This window comes from Rhyacophila brunnea, unplaced genomic scaffold (genome assembly GCF_057557595.1).
Source record: "Rhyacophila brunnea isolate RB1 unplaced genomic scaffold, BYU_Rbru_1.0 scaffold_1, whole genome shotgun sequence".
Taxonomy (NCBI): domain Eukaryota; kingdom Metazoa; phylum Arthropoda; class Insecta; order Trichoptera; family Rhyacophilidae; genus Rhyacophila; species Rhyacophila brunnea.
Window position 1 is genome coordinate 37,558,986 of NW_028232751.1, and position 12,038 is coordinate 37,571,023.

Below are 12,038 nucleotides of genomic sequence, written 5' to 3' on the forward strand. Positions count from 1 at the left end.
TCTATAAAAATTAATCAAGAAACGCTGTAGAAATAGCACAAAACTATTTATTATTAATGTAAATCAGAAACTTTTTTATTCACTACAAAACACAACGACCTATTTAGGGCTTAGTTTTTTTAAAATTCCTTTTAAGAAGAAAACTAAATTAGTTATGCTTCTGATTAGCGGGGCGCAGGTTCAATTCCCGCGAGATTTTCCATAACAAATAAGACGTATATTTAGATCCAGGACACTGGGCTTGACTTTTCGCAAGAACTTTCTTAAAATACACACACATTGTAGAGGTTAGCGGAAATGGTAATGAACAAACTATACACCTTTTATCTATAATCTTGATAAAAGATGTATAACGATTCCAAACTATTTCCAAAAAATCCCCGATGTATTAGTAAATTTAGTCAAATTAATGTAATTTCTGTTAAACTCAAATTGCAGTGAAAATTTGTCAAACATCGTCTTGTCAAGTGTTGAGATCGTCTGCCTCGATCGCAACAAGACAAAATATTCTAATAATTCATATCGAATACCCTACGTTTTCGGTATCAACTCAACTATCACCGATTGTCGACTGAGTCTTGCGCGAAATATTATATCAAAAATATTGTAATGAAAGAATCAGTTTTTTTAACAATAATAATATTATTATTTACCTTTTTGTTAATTTAAAATGATTTTTCGTGTTTTATTATAACATTTAGACAACATATTATAACAATATAAATATTGATAAAATTCTAGCATTCATTACTATATAATCAAAATTAACAAAAATTACGGTCAATTCAATCATGAGTAGTAATCAGTGTTATTGAATCCATACGTTAAATTAATAGCGTAGGCTAAATAAGAATGATTAATGAAACACAAAACATTCCAGAGTTATTTTATTAACTCAAAAGGAGTACACCGGAGTACAATATATTTGCTAGCATTGTCAACTGGTTTATTAATGTTAATTTGAATTAACATATAGTGAACACTGACTATTGCATCGATCAGATATATGTACATATTATATATGTTCGTGTTAATCTAGAAGGTTTAAATATTTAGATATAAGAGGGTACGAGTGCGAGTGGTTCACATGTGGCGAGACAGTGTTCAAGTAATTTTCTCCGATTACACGATTTGCCAGCCAGATTACATTGTCGTTCGAGTTCTAATAATTATTCGTTTCTTTGTTTAATTACCGAAAGTAATTTGCAATTTGGATTCTGCTTTAGATAGATGTAACTTTCGTGTATGTCTTAATATGAAGAAACTAAGATTCTCCATGACACAAATATAACATTTTAATCAAAGTTAGTTACAAACATATTCCATTTACAAACCTGTTGGATAATTTTGCTGCAATTCTATTATTCTATATACATTATTAATATAAACTACATTTTTTATTTGAATTATATTTTTGAAGTTACAGGTCTTTTGTCGCGTTCGTTTTCAGATCAGAGTGTATTTTTTGGCGTGTGACACGTAACACATAATTTATTTTTTCACACGAAAAAAAACGCACTTGTGGATTCGAACCACCGATTGTTCGGTTATCAGCCGAACGCACTACCTTTACGCCACATTATGATACTGCAATCGTGACGATTATACAGTATAATATTATAGTTTAGAATTGTTCCGTTTCCTAGGCAGCGAATTTATTATTGTCGACCATTTGCAACTCTTACGTAAACAAACTATTAAACGTCAGAGTGACAGTTTGTACTTTAAAAATAAAAACAACGAGAAACCATTATATAATTTAGTAATATAAGATAAAGTGATTGTTTTTTTAGTTTTTTTCTTGAGTGTGTAATTTAACATGATAATTAAGAGCTAGTCAAAGAATCTAGTTTATCACAAGTTTTGTTTTTGTTTTGTTACGCCAAAGAAGTATAACTTCTAACGGGCGTACATAAGTACACACACCAATTTTTTTTTAAATTTAAAACTACATGTATTACTTCATAATGTTTGATCTTAAGTGGATCATATAGACTGTATAAATTATTATGAATTTTCATTTTAAAATACTTCATGGCGCTTCGTCGACTTTATAAATGAGTGGAATTGGTGGCCATAGAATTTTTTACGTCAACGCATTGGATGTCTGAGTATGACTATTTTACAACATTTTTATTAGCTCGTATTCTTGTTTGTCCGGTGGTTGTTTGTCCATTACAAATCATGAAATCGATTTTAACTAACTTCCCGACTAGCTATATATTTGAAACTTTTAGAATATATCAGAACACGATGCCAATGCATTTTTTCAATACTTTTAGCCATCTTTAAGTAAAATTGAATTCATTTTCAGTTAATTCTGTTTTGTATGAAAAGTTATTTCGACACCATTATTGCTTGCTAGGGGGTCTGGGGTCCTAGCAACTAAATTATTAATATATACGTGCGTTACTATGGAAATCAATATGACATGTCAAGTACAATATTTTTGATCGTTTAAGCTAGTCAAGTCAGGTTCAAGTCAAGCAATTCAACAGAAAATTTAAAAACGTTGTATGTAAAAAGTTCTTTTTATCTTGTAATTATTTAATTTAATACTCACACATTCTTCATAAACATGTGAAAAACGATTTATATTGTAATGTGTGCATATTGAAAATTTTCGTTCATATCTTTAAAGTATTCTGTCAATGTATTAAAAAAAGTTTTATTTAATAAAAAAAATGCCAGATTATGATTAAATTAAACTGTATAAAAATAGTGGATATATCTACTAAAATTTAACTAGTTTATTGAAGACAAAATCAATTATGGCTGGCAATAATGTGGGCGGTACTTTAAAAATGAAAAAAAAATGTGCTGCTCTTTCAATTCTAATTGCTACTATCTTTATACATTTATAATTACATCAATTATTTATTCTTACCCTAAAAAGCACCGGGTGCAACATTTGTAGAGTAATTAAAAATAATATGAGAAAAACAAAATATAAATTTTCATGCTTTTTATATTTCGTAAGATCATTTGTTTTTAACATTATTTAATACCAAATATCTATAACTCAGTATATCTCAAAATAAGTATAGATTAAATACCTAAATTATCATTCCTTTCAGAACCAATTCACTATTTGAATCCATTGGCGGCTCTCGTGGTGCAGTGCGTAAGGCGCAGGCCTTCCATCCGGGAGCTCCGGGTTCGATTCCTGGTGAGGTCAAAGTATATTTACATAATCTAATATGTAAATTAAAATGTAATTGGGCTTCACAGCCTGTTGTGGTCTTTAAGAAAGAAACAAATAAAAAAATAACGGAAACCCTGAATTATTAAAACCATAAGTTATGTTAATATTATAATAAATAAAAAAATGTTATACCACCCCTTAGTGTCTCGAAGTCACCCTTATTAATAATAATTACTAATATGCGACTATTAATTTATTTATACATGCCACAACTACGTTAGATCTTCTTTTGGATAAGCATATCAAGTTAGTGTATTGGTAGTGCCTACAGGTATTGACAGACAAAACATATCAAAATTGGAACCATGAATAACCAAAGTTATGAACATTAAATAATTCAGTCGAAATAACGAATAAATAGCTTATTATCGTAACCATGACAATTTAACCCTAATATAATATGTACAATACATACTGTTATTATACGAAAATATGTACATACATACATGTGAAATGTTATTAACCAAGGACATTAAAAAAAAAATTTCATCTAGAATGGTGGAGTCTAAATATCTTAAGATGAAGCTGATGAAAAGGGGTTACTATTGTTACTGCGGTAAATAATTAAGCATTCTTCATTATCCTACGCATGATTTACCCTAAACTTATATAACTTTATATATAATTCGAGAATATGATTACTATTTCTTTGTTTACTTTGTGGTTACTGCATTATTCAAAAATCGATAAAAGAATATAATGTAATTACTAAGTAATTTAAAGTTTCAAAGGAGTCATTACAATCCGTGTTATTAAACGTTATTATTTTTTCAATAAGCGTTAGATTCTTTGCGCACAGTCAATTATCACCATCTACATATAACCGTTTAGGTTACGATTTGTCTAAACGACTATGCCCGCACCTAATAAGATCATATGGACCTCCACAGACTGGATGTTTTTGATTTTACGAGAAATAGATGTAGCTGATAGCCACTTTCTCAATCTATTAGGTCCATACTCTGACTATGTGTATTTTCCAGACGCAAGATTTGAACTTGGGACTCGCGATATCATTATCCGACGCGTAAGCCGCTCGGCCATCAGAATAGATATTATAACATTATCTTTTATTAATTTTACGATATCTGAGTAATTTAAAGCAGACAGCTATTTAGGGCTATGAATCTATATTCGAAAAGGTCACTAATGTTAGAGATTCGGACAACCTTCTTCCAAATTCAAACGCTCGTAATAGAACGAAAGAGTTATATTATTAAAATATATTCATATTTGTTTTCACTCACAACAGCGGTGCAGTCTTCAACGATTTAAGTATTTTATATTATAATATATATAATATTTTTATTGATTTAAATATCTTTCAGTATATTATATTAGAACAGTTAAAAAATACAGTTAAACAGGTTTACAACTACATTAACAAGTTCATCACTGAGCTTATTTGCTATGTATTTGATTATCTCTTAGTTCTGTTTATAACTTGTTAAGATGTAAGTGTATATAAGCAAAAACAATCTGAATTCGAACGTTAATTTGTTTAACAGTCATCTTATAAAACTGCTTAATACTCAATGATATTTAACTCCATCTTATAATATATATATATATATAAATATATAAAATAGATGACGACTACGTCACTGTAATATTAAGAAGACACCGTTATATTATGTCCTATTATATTATCCGTCCGAAATTGGAAGAAGGTTGTTCGAATCTCCAACATCAGCTATAATTGACCGTTCTGAAGATGGGTTTATAGCCCAAAACAGCTGTCAATATAAATAACTAAGAATTAACAACAGTTTCATAATCATAAGATAAATATAATTTTTAAATTTATATTTATGAATTCGAGAATATTGTATTATATCACAAGATATCAAAATTATTTTCAGCATGAGTTTATGTCATTTAATAATGTAACTGGTTATTTAATATCCAATGACCCTGAAACGTCGAGAATTGAAGGAGGATAAAGAACACATGGTGATAACCCATGTTCAAACACAAACAAAGATAATACGATTATATCGGATCGGTTCATGTTCAACAACAAAAATAACAGAAATGGTCAAATTCTTATATTCCAATTATTTTTCTTTTATATAAAAATTTACTTACTTCAACATGATCGATCGTAAGATGACCATAAATAGCCTACCACAGAGTGAAAAATGTATTAACAGATTTTTTTACGAGAAATAAACCACTTTCTCAAACTATTAGGTCCATACTCAGACTCCAAGCACAAATTGAAAAATAGTATGTGTATTTGCCAGACCCAGGATTCGTACCTGGGACCCACGACATTATAACGCTCAGCCATCGTGGGCGTATATAAAAAAAGCAGTAACACATTTTACAATCGTAGCAAATTTATATCGTATAAACGCATTTTTTATTCATTGAACAGAAACTAATTAATATGACATAAAACGTGCAAAAACTTTAAAATTATTTACTTATCTGAATTTTGTTAGATGGTTAGTTATTATAATAATATAATCAATAATGTAATAGAAATATTCCCTTTTGTTAGTGTATATTGCTTCATGTAAGTAATCTTGCTTTTTATGAGGATTGGGTTCCATAATTACTACTGCGGTCAATCGACCCCCTTTATTTAGGCCATGGCAGCATTCCGTAGTCCCGCCGTGTACACTGTGGTAATTATAGTACTGGGCGGATTTCCAGGATATAGGAATCCGTTTGGCTAATATCACATTTTCCCTTAAATGTGACAAGGGACAGCATGGCCCGCATTGTGTTCTCCTTCTCAATGACAAAATCATAACCATTAATTTCCGCAAGCATTAATTCCTAGTCTAAACCATTATACATAATACGTCCGTAAACAAATCAACATTCTATAAAAACCGATTTTTTGTAATTTGCCATGGATTGAAAACATATGAAAAGATCCTAACAAACTTAATAATTGTAAGATATTTTCCTGTTTCATCCAAAGTACCAACACGTGTACTGTAAACGATTGTTTTTAATAAAGCAAGTACATTTTTACGGCGTGGACTGTCCAAACTGCATTAAATTCTATAGCAATATTTTCATACAAATGATTGTGCACGTTCATTTGTGTAACAGAAAAAGTTTATAAACAATGACTTAAAGTATCATGCCGCTAGTGTAAAACAGCACCGCCAAATTTAAAACATTTCAACAAGTCAACTTTTTCTAATCAAGTACAACTTAGAGCTAATAATATGCAGCTTCAGTCATGCTTATATTTTGATATCCGCTTCCAGGTTTATAACGGTATGGCCCATCCTAGGCGAAATGCTTTTAAACAAATACTAATATTTTAAGCGGATTCAAAACAGGAAAAGTCCAATTCAGACGACAAAATATACATTTTCAAAAAGCATTTCAGAGTCACAAACGAAAAGTTATAGAGAGTAATTATTATATTACGAGTATCAAACGTTAGTGAAATTAAAAGAACTTTTGTGATGACTATGGACAGAAGTTTGAGAACGATTTCCTTTTATTTGGATTCGCAGAACGGGATAAAGCAAAACTGGCATATTTTAATATACAATGTTCCCCACAGACGAATATTATTTATAACGTTTTGTGAATAACTAACCACTGTTTGAAAAATGAATACGAAATTATGTGTAAACAGGCTGCAAGCAAAAACAACGGAGATACGACAACAAAACAAAACAGACCCTAATATAAAATATAATTGGCATTCACGTGTATATCTTGCCTAATCCGCGAAATATTAATATTCAATATTATAAGGAAATGTAATATACATGACTTACATATTAACTGGGTTGTTTTGGAATACGTCCTTTTGAATAATATTTACCTATTTTACTGTTCTATATCTCTCAAAACAGTATTATATACACATTTTAAAATATATAACCTCAAAATCTTATTAGATGATTAGAAGACATTATAGGGCTTAAAGCTTATTGACGATGCAACTAATTATACAAGTAATACAAATAGTTTTTTTTTTACTATGTTCTATCATAAGAAGATCATAATATGCGCATCTGCATTGTAGAGGTGGTTGCATCAACAGATTTTTGTTTTTACGAGAAAGAGATTTAACAATTTGCTCAACATATTATTATTGTTGTTTTAATTTAAAAAAACGCAATTTTGTAGTAGTAGTAGTACTTATTCCACTTTTATAAAATTTTATAAGAGTGGAATAAGTAATACAAAAAAATGCGTTTTATTAAATTAAAACAACAATACAATGCAGTTCCACCATGAATTGACAGTTAACAAAACTTACTTGTACCTAAATATATTTTTGATAAGCAATTTTATAAAACTAGGTATTCCACCCTGTCACGTCCCAACATTAGGGCATATGGCAAGCACAAGTTGGCGCCACTTCCCTCGGTCCATCGCCAACTCTTGCGCCTCCCGTCATATCAGACCTGCAGCACGTAGGTCACTTTTGTAGCACCGCTGCAGGGTGAGGGATGGCCGGCCACGGCGACGGAACCCTTGAGGCTGTGCCACAAGGGTACGAAGTGCCGCACTCTTTGGCGGCATCCGGAATACGTGTCCCAGCCACGTAAAGCGTCTCTTCGTGATAACTTCAATCACCGAAGGCTGTTGTGTTTGCTCACGAACTCGGGTGTTTGTAACGCAGTCGTACCAATGTACCCCTAAGATTCGAAGGAGACATCGATTCTCAAAGTTCAAAAGCCGAGACTCTTGAAGCTTAGTAAGATGCCACGTCTCACAGCCATACAAGAGCACAGGTAGGTTGCACGCGTTAAACAAAGGACATTTGGTCCTCACAGAATACAGCATTTACCTCCAAACGGCTCCAAGTTGGTTGAACGCAAGCCCGCCATACCCATGCGGATTCCAAGCTCACTATAAATACCACCACCATCGGCAACCGTGGCATCCAAGTATTTGAACCTGGACACCATATATAGGTATATAAAATATACAACATTAATTATATTTTCACCCAAATCTTAGTCATAATTTCGGAAAAGCATTGTGAGCCAATTATTAATTACATAAGACGGCGTATTAAATATATCCTAGGCTAAGTATATAATAAAAAAATTGATGACAATAAAACAGAAGCTAATTTTATCCTAAACTAACCAGTGGAGTAAATGGATTTCCACGGTGTGAATGTTATATTAATAAGCTTTTTCCGAACCAATAGTTATTATCCATTCACACAACCCAACGGGCCTTTTCACTAGATTGAAATATACATTGAAAAAAACATTCTTTTTTTGTCAAACGTGCTATTAAGACCATAACCCGCGGTTTCAGAGACGAGCGCTAGACCAACTAGGTCACCGTGTGTATTTCGGATATTGAAATGATATTTCTAGGTAAATTATACTATGTTGCTAGAGTTGTTTTACTTTTTCAAATACACAACTGATAAAAACGGGTTGAAGAGAAAATGTTAAACTGAAATTTGAAATAGTTTCAGATATAAATAATATGCTTGTTGATAGCCACATTTTTTTCAAAAAGGTGTCATCGCACACATGAATCTTGCAGGGAAGTGGTTTTGGAATCTGTAGAAAAAAGTCACTCAACGATTTATGGACCTCTATTCTGCTTACGTTGAATACTTGTCGCATTTGTTACGTAGAGGGTCATTTCAGATTATATTTATATCCCTAAAAACGAAGAAATGTTTTTCAGAATTTAAGAAACACGTCTATTGCAAAATTGCCAAGACGATCCACAAAATTACCGCCAATTTTAATTTGAATTAAACATTGATTTTTCTGGAATACAATCTGCTCGTGTTTTTATTTTTATGTTATTATTATATAATATTGAGTTAATTAAAAAATATACATAATTTAGGCAAATTTTCGAACGACCCAGAAGACAATTTCATTGAGTGGACTATTTATAACATAGATTATTCTTCTTCTTATCGTGACATCCCCGGCGGAGGTCGGACACCATCGAGGCGATCTTTATTATCAGCTATAACCTGGAACAGTTCGGTGTAGTTGCAATTGTACCAATCGCGGAGTTTCTTAAGCCACGAAATAGGAAGTCGTCCACCACTACGTTTACTACTGATCTTTCTTTGGATAATAAGTCGAGGAATGCTGTACTTCGAAGAATGATTCATGGTACTGCTGCATGGTATCTATAGTTAAGTAAAATGAATGGCTTGTGCAGGAGAAATAATGCTAATTGTGAATATGTGAATACTTTGTACGAAAAAATATATATGCATTTTTGACCTACCATTGGATTACATTCCATGGATTCTTGGCCTGACTGTTCCTTCTTATCTCATTCGACGCGGACGACACGGCTGCCGTGTCCCCGTTAAACGGCCAATAGATGCAATTAGCATGTTATTTAATCGTAAATTTAACTTCAAAATCGATTTACTCAATTTGGTCACTTGCATTCGTTCAATCGTCAAACCTCCATATTAATTTTGAGTTATTACTTAATTTTGTAGACTGAATAATTTTCACACGTATTCAAATATTATTTGTATCAACTATTAGCTATATCTAACGTTATTCTCGGTAAGTGCCTTATTTTGAATTCTAGTCACTTAGTCTGTTTGTCAGTTCCTCGAAATGGAATTATTCACAGCAAGTAAGCAAATACTATCTAGTATCAGTTCATACTATCAAGACAATTACTATTAAATCGGAGCTAATATCAATAATCTAAGTTATATTTCTAATTAGGGATTGCAATCGCAAGGAGAACTTTCAATCTCGGTTTTATTGTTCCCGATTCCGGAAACGCGGCAACTGTAAAATAATTTTAAATTTATTCCAGGTAATAAAAAAACTACATAAATATTTCACGATAACCGGCGCTTTTATTATAATTTAGTAAGCAAAAATTTATATGGATATGTATATTTTTTCCGATCGTAAAAATTCTGACGATTGTCAATATCATTAACTATGAATGAAGTTTATTCAAATATAAGTCAATATTTATACTATCGTCTCTAGTAATATGACGTAATGAAATAAATAATGTAAGCGATGTTTTAAACAAAACAAAACAAAAATAGGTATATAGATATACATACTTTGTAACATCTAAGAAACATACCTGTTAGAAAAAAGTATGGTACCGAGTGGGAAATTCCTCAAATTCCGGCCAAAGGTATCTACACCTTACTTAATCACGATAAAATTAACCAACCACTATTCAGTCGATGTGATAATTCGATTTCTTTAAAATAGGTCACAATTGTATGTGATTTTGAATCAAGTAATTGACTATAGTTACCTACTTAACGTAATTCAGGATCTCTTATAAAATTTTAGTTTTAACGTACTTGCACTTACACTAGTAATGTAAAATGTTAAAGGCAATATTATTTTTCTAAAATAACTAACATGGAAAATATTACAAAAACAATCCTGAATTAATACTGGAATCGATAAGGCAATGACGACGCGTCGTCGACGTGTTCTTTCTCAAACAATATATTATGTATCGTTACCTTGGACCTGTAATGTTATTTATATCCAAATCTCAAATATTAAAGATTTTATGTGTGGATCAAGTGCAAGAGCTTAATACGTTAGGCATCGTCTACAATTAATATAACCTCTATTCTGTAGTGCCCCATATTCTCCGCTAAGATTAACTCATAATTTACTTTCAACTCTTACTGTCCAATAATTAGAATAACTTGAAAAATGGTTATTTCGGCAGTTTGTGGTCGATCACGCGTTGAAAAATAATTACTTTCGTATAAGATTTACAGAAATATTTCGAACCACTATTAAACTTTGGCTAGTAGTAGAAATTAATACTACTCAAAGGAATTTATATAATATCTACCTTTTAATTAATACACTTATAATTTTATACGGTTTACAAGTTTTTTCAAAATATAATATCTACCAAATGTAATCTAAAATAAAATTAATAATCACCATGCCATTACAAAATATTAATATTTTGTATTGATTATTGTGTTTCAACATAATTAATATTTAATAAAATGAACTATAGTGTATATTTTATTTTGGATAATGCAAATTTTTAGCTAATTAAATACGTCACTATGGTAGATTTTTTTTATCCATTTCTGAATAATACATCGAGCAACAAAGAAATTGTAAGAAGAATCGTGAAATAAAAATACATCGTTTGTCGTTAATTTCTTGTGAACATTGTGTTTTAATAGTTTAATATTTTTTCTTAATGTTCCTCCACTTCGCAACAAATATGCAACAAAGTATATGGAAAACCATATAATACAATAATAGCAAGTCCATTTTCTATCTAGGTCATAAAGCCTTATTTAGTGTGCCACGCCCATTGGCTTGAAGTAGGTACTTTAAATAATATAAATTCCCATCCCTCACAACTCATAATCCCATAAAAACTAAACAGGATGAAAAGCACAGTGCACTTGACGTAAGTAAAGAAGAGAGATATAATTATTAAAATATAGTATCATACGAAATGTGGCTGAGGCAGTGTTCTAAATCTACGTATAAATTGTCGGTGTATTCCCATTCGTTAGAGGACACCAACATTAATCATGGTCTCAGTTTTATTCGTCGTGATATTGTTTAGTTTAGTCCCCATACCGTCTCATGCTCTAGAAAATAAATGAAATAGGTATCTCTATTTCTAAGAAAATATCTCATTTTAAGAAATTTTAAAATTTTGAAAATTTACCCATCGCTGTCTTAATTCTTGTTTTAATTTTTTAAAACTAAACTCTTTTCAAATAATATTGATCCATGCGTATTGTTGATTGTTTATTATTAAAAATGTCATGTTTTTCTAAGCAATAATCAACGATTCATATGAAAGAGCACGATTCGCATTGCAAGGTTTAAGAGGTCTACTTAATCAAAGTGTTCCTAGCGAT

At 31.1% G+C, this 12,038-nt stretch overlaps 1 protein-coding gene across 1 annotated transcript in view; it reads right to left on the reverse strand.

The window, feature by feature from the left end:
* LOC147079733 (glycosyltransferase 25 family member) overlaps positions 1-12,038 on the reverse strand; it is a 439,462-nt gene that overhangs the window by 286,600 nt on the left and 140,824 nt on the right. The window lies entirely within an intron of this gene.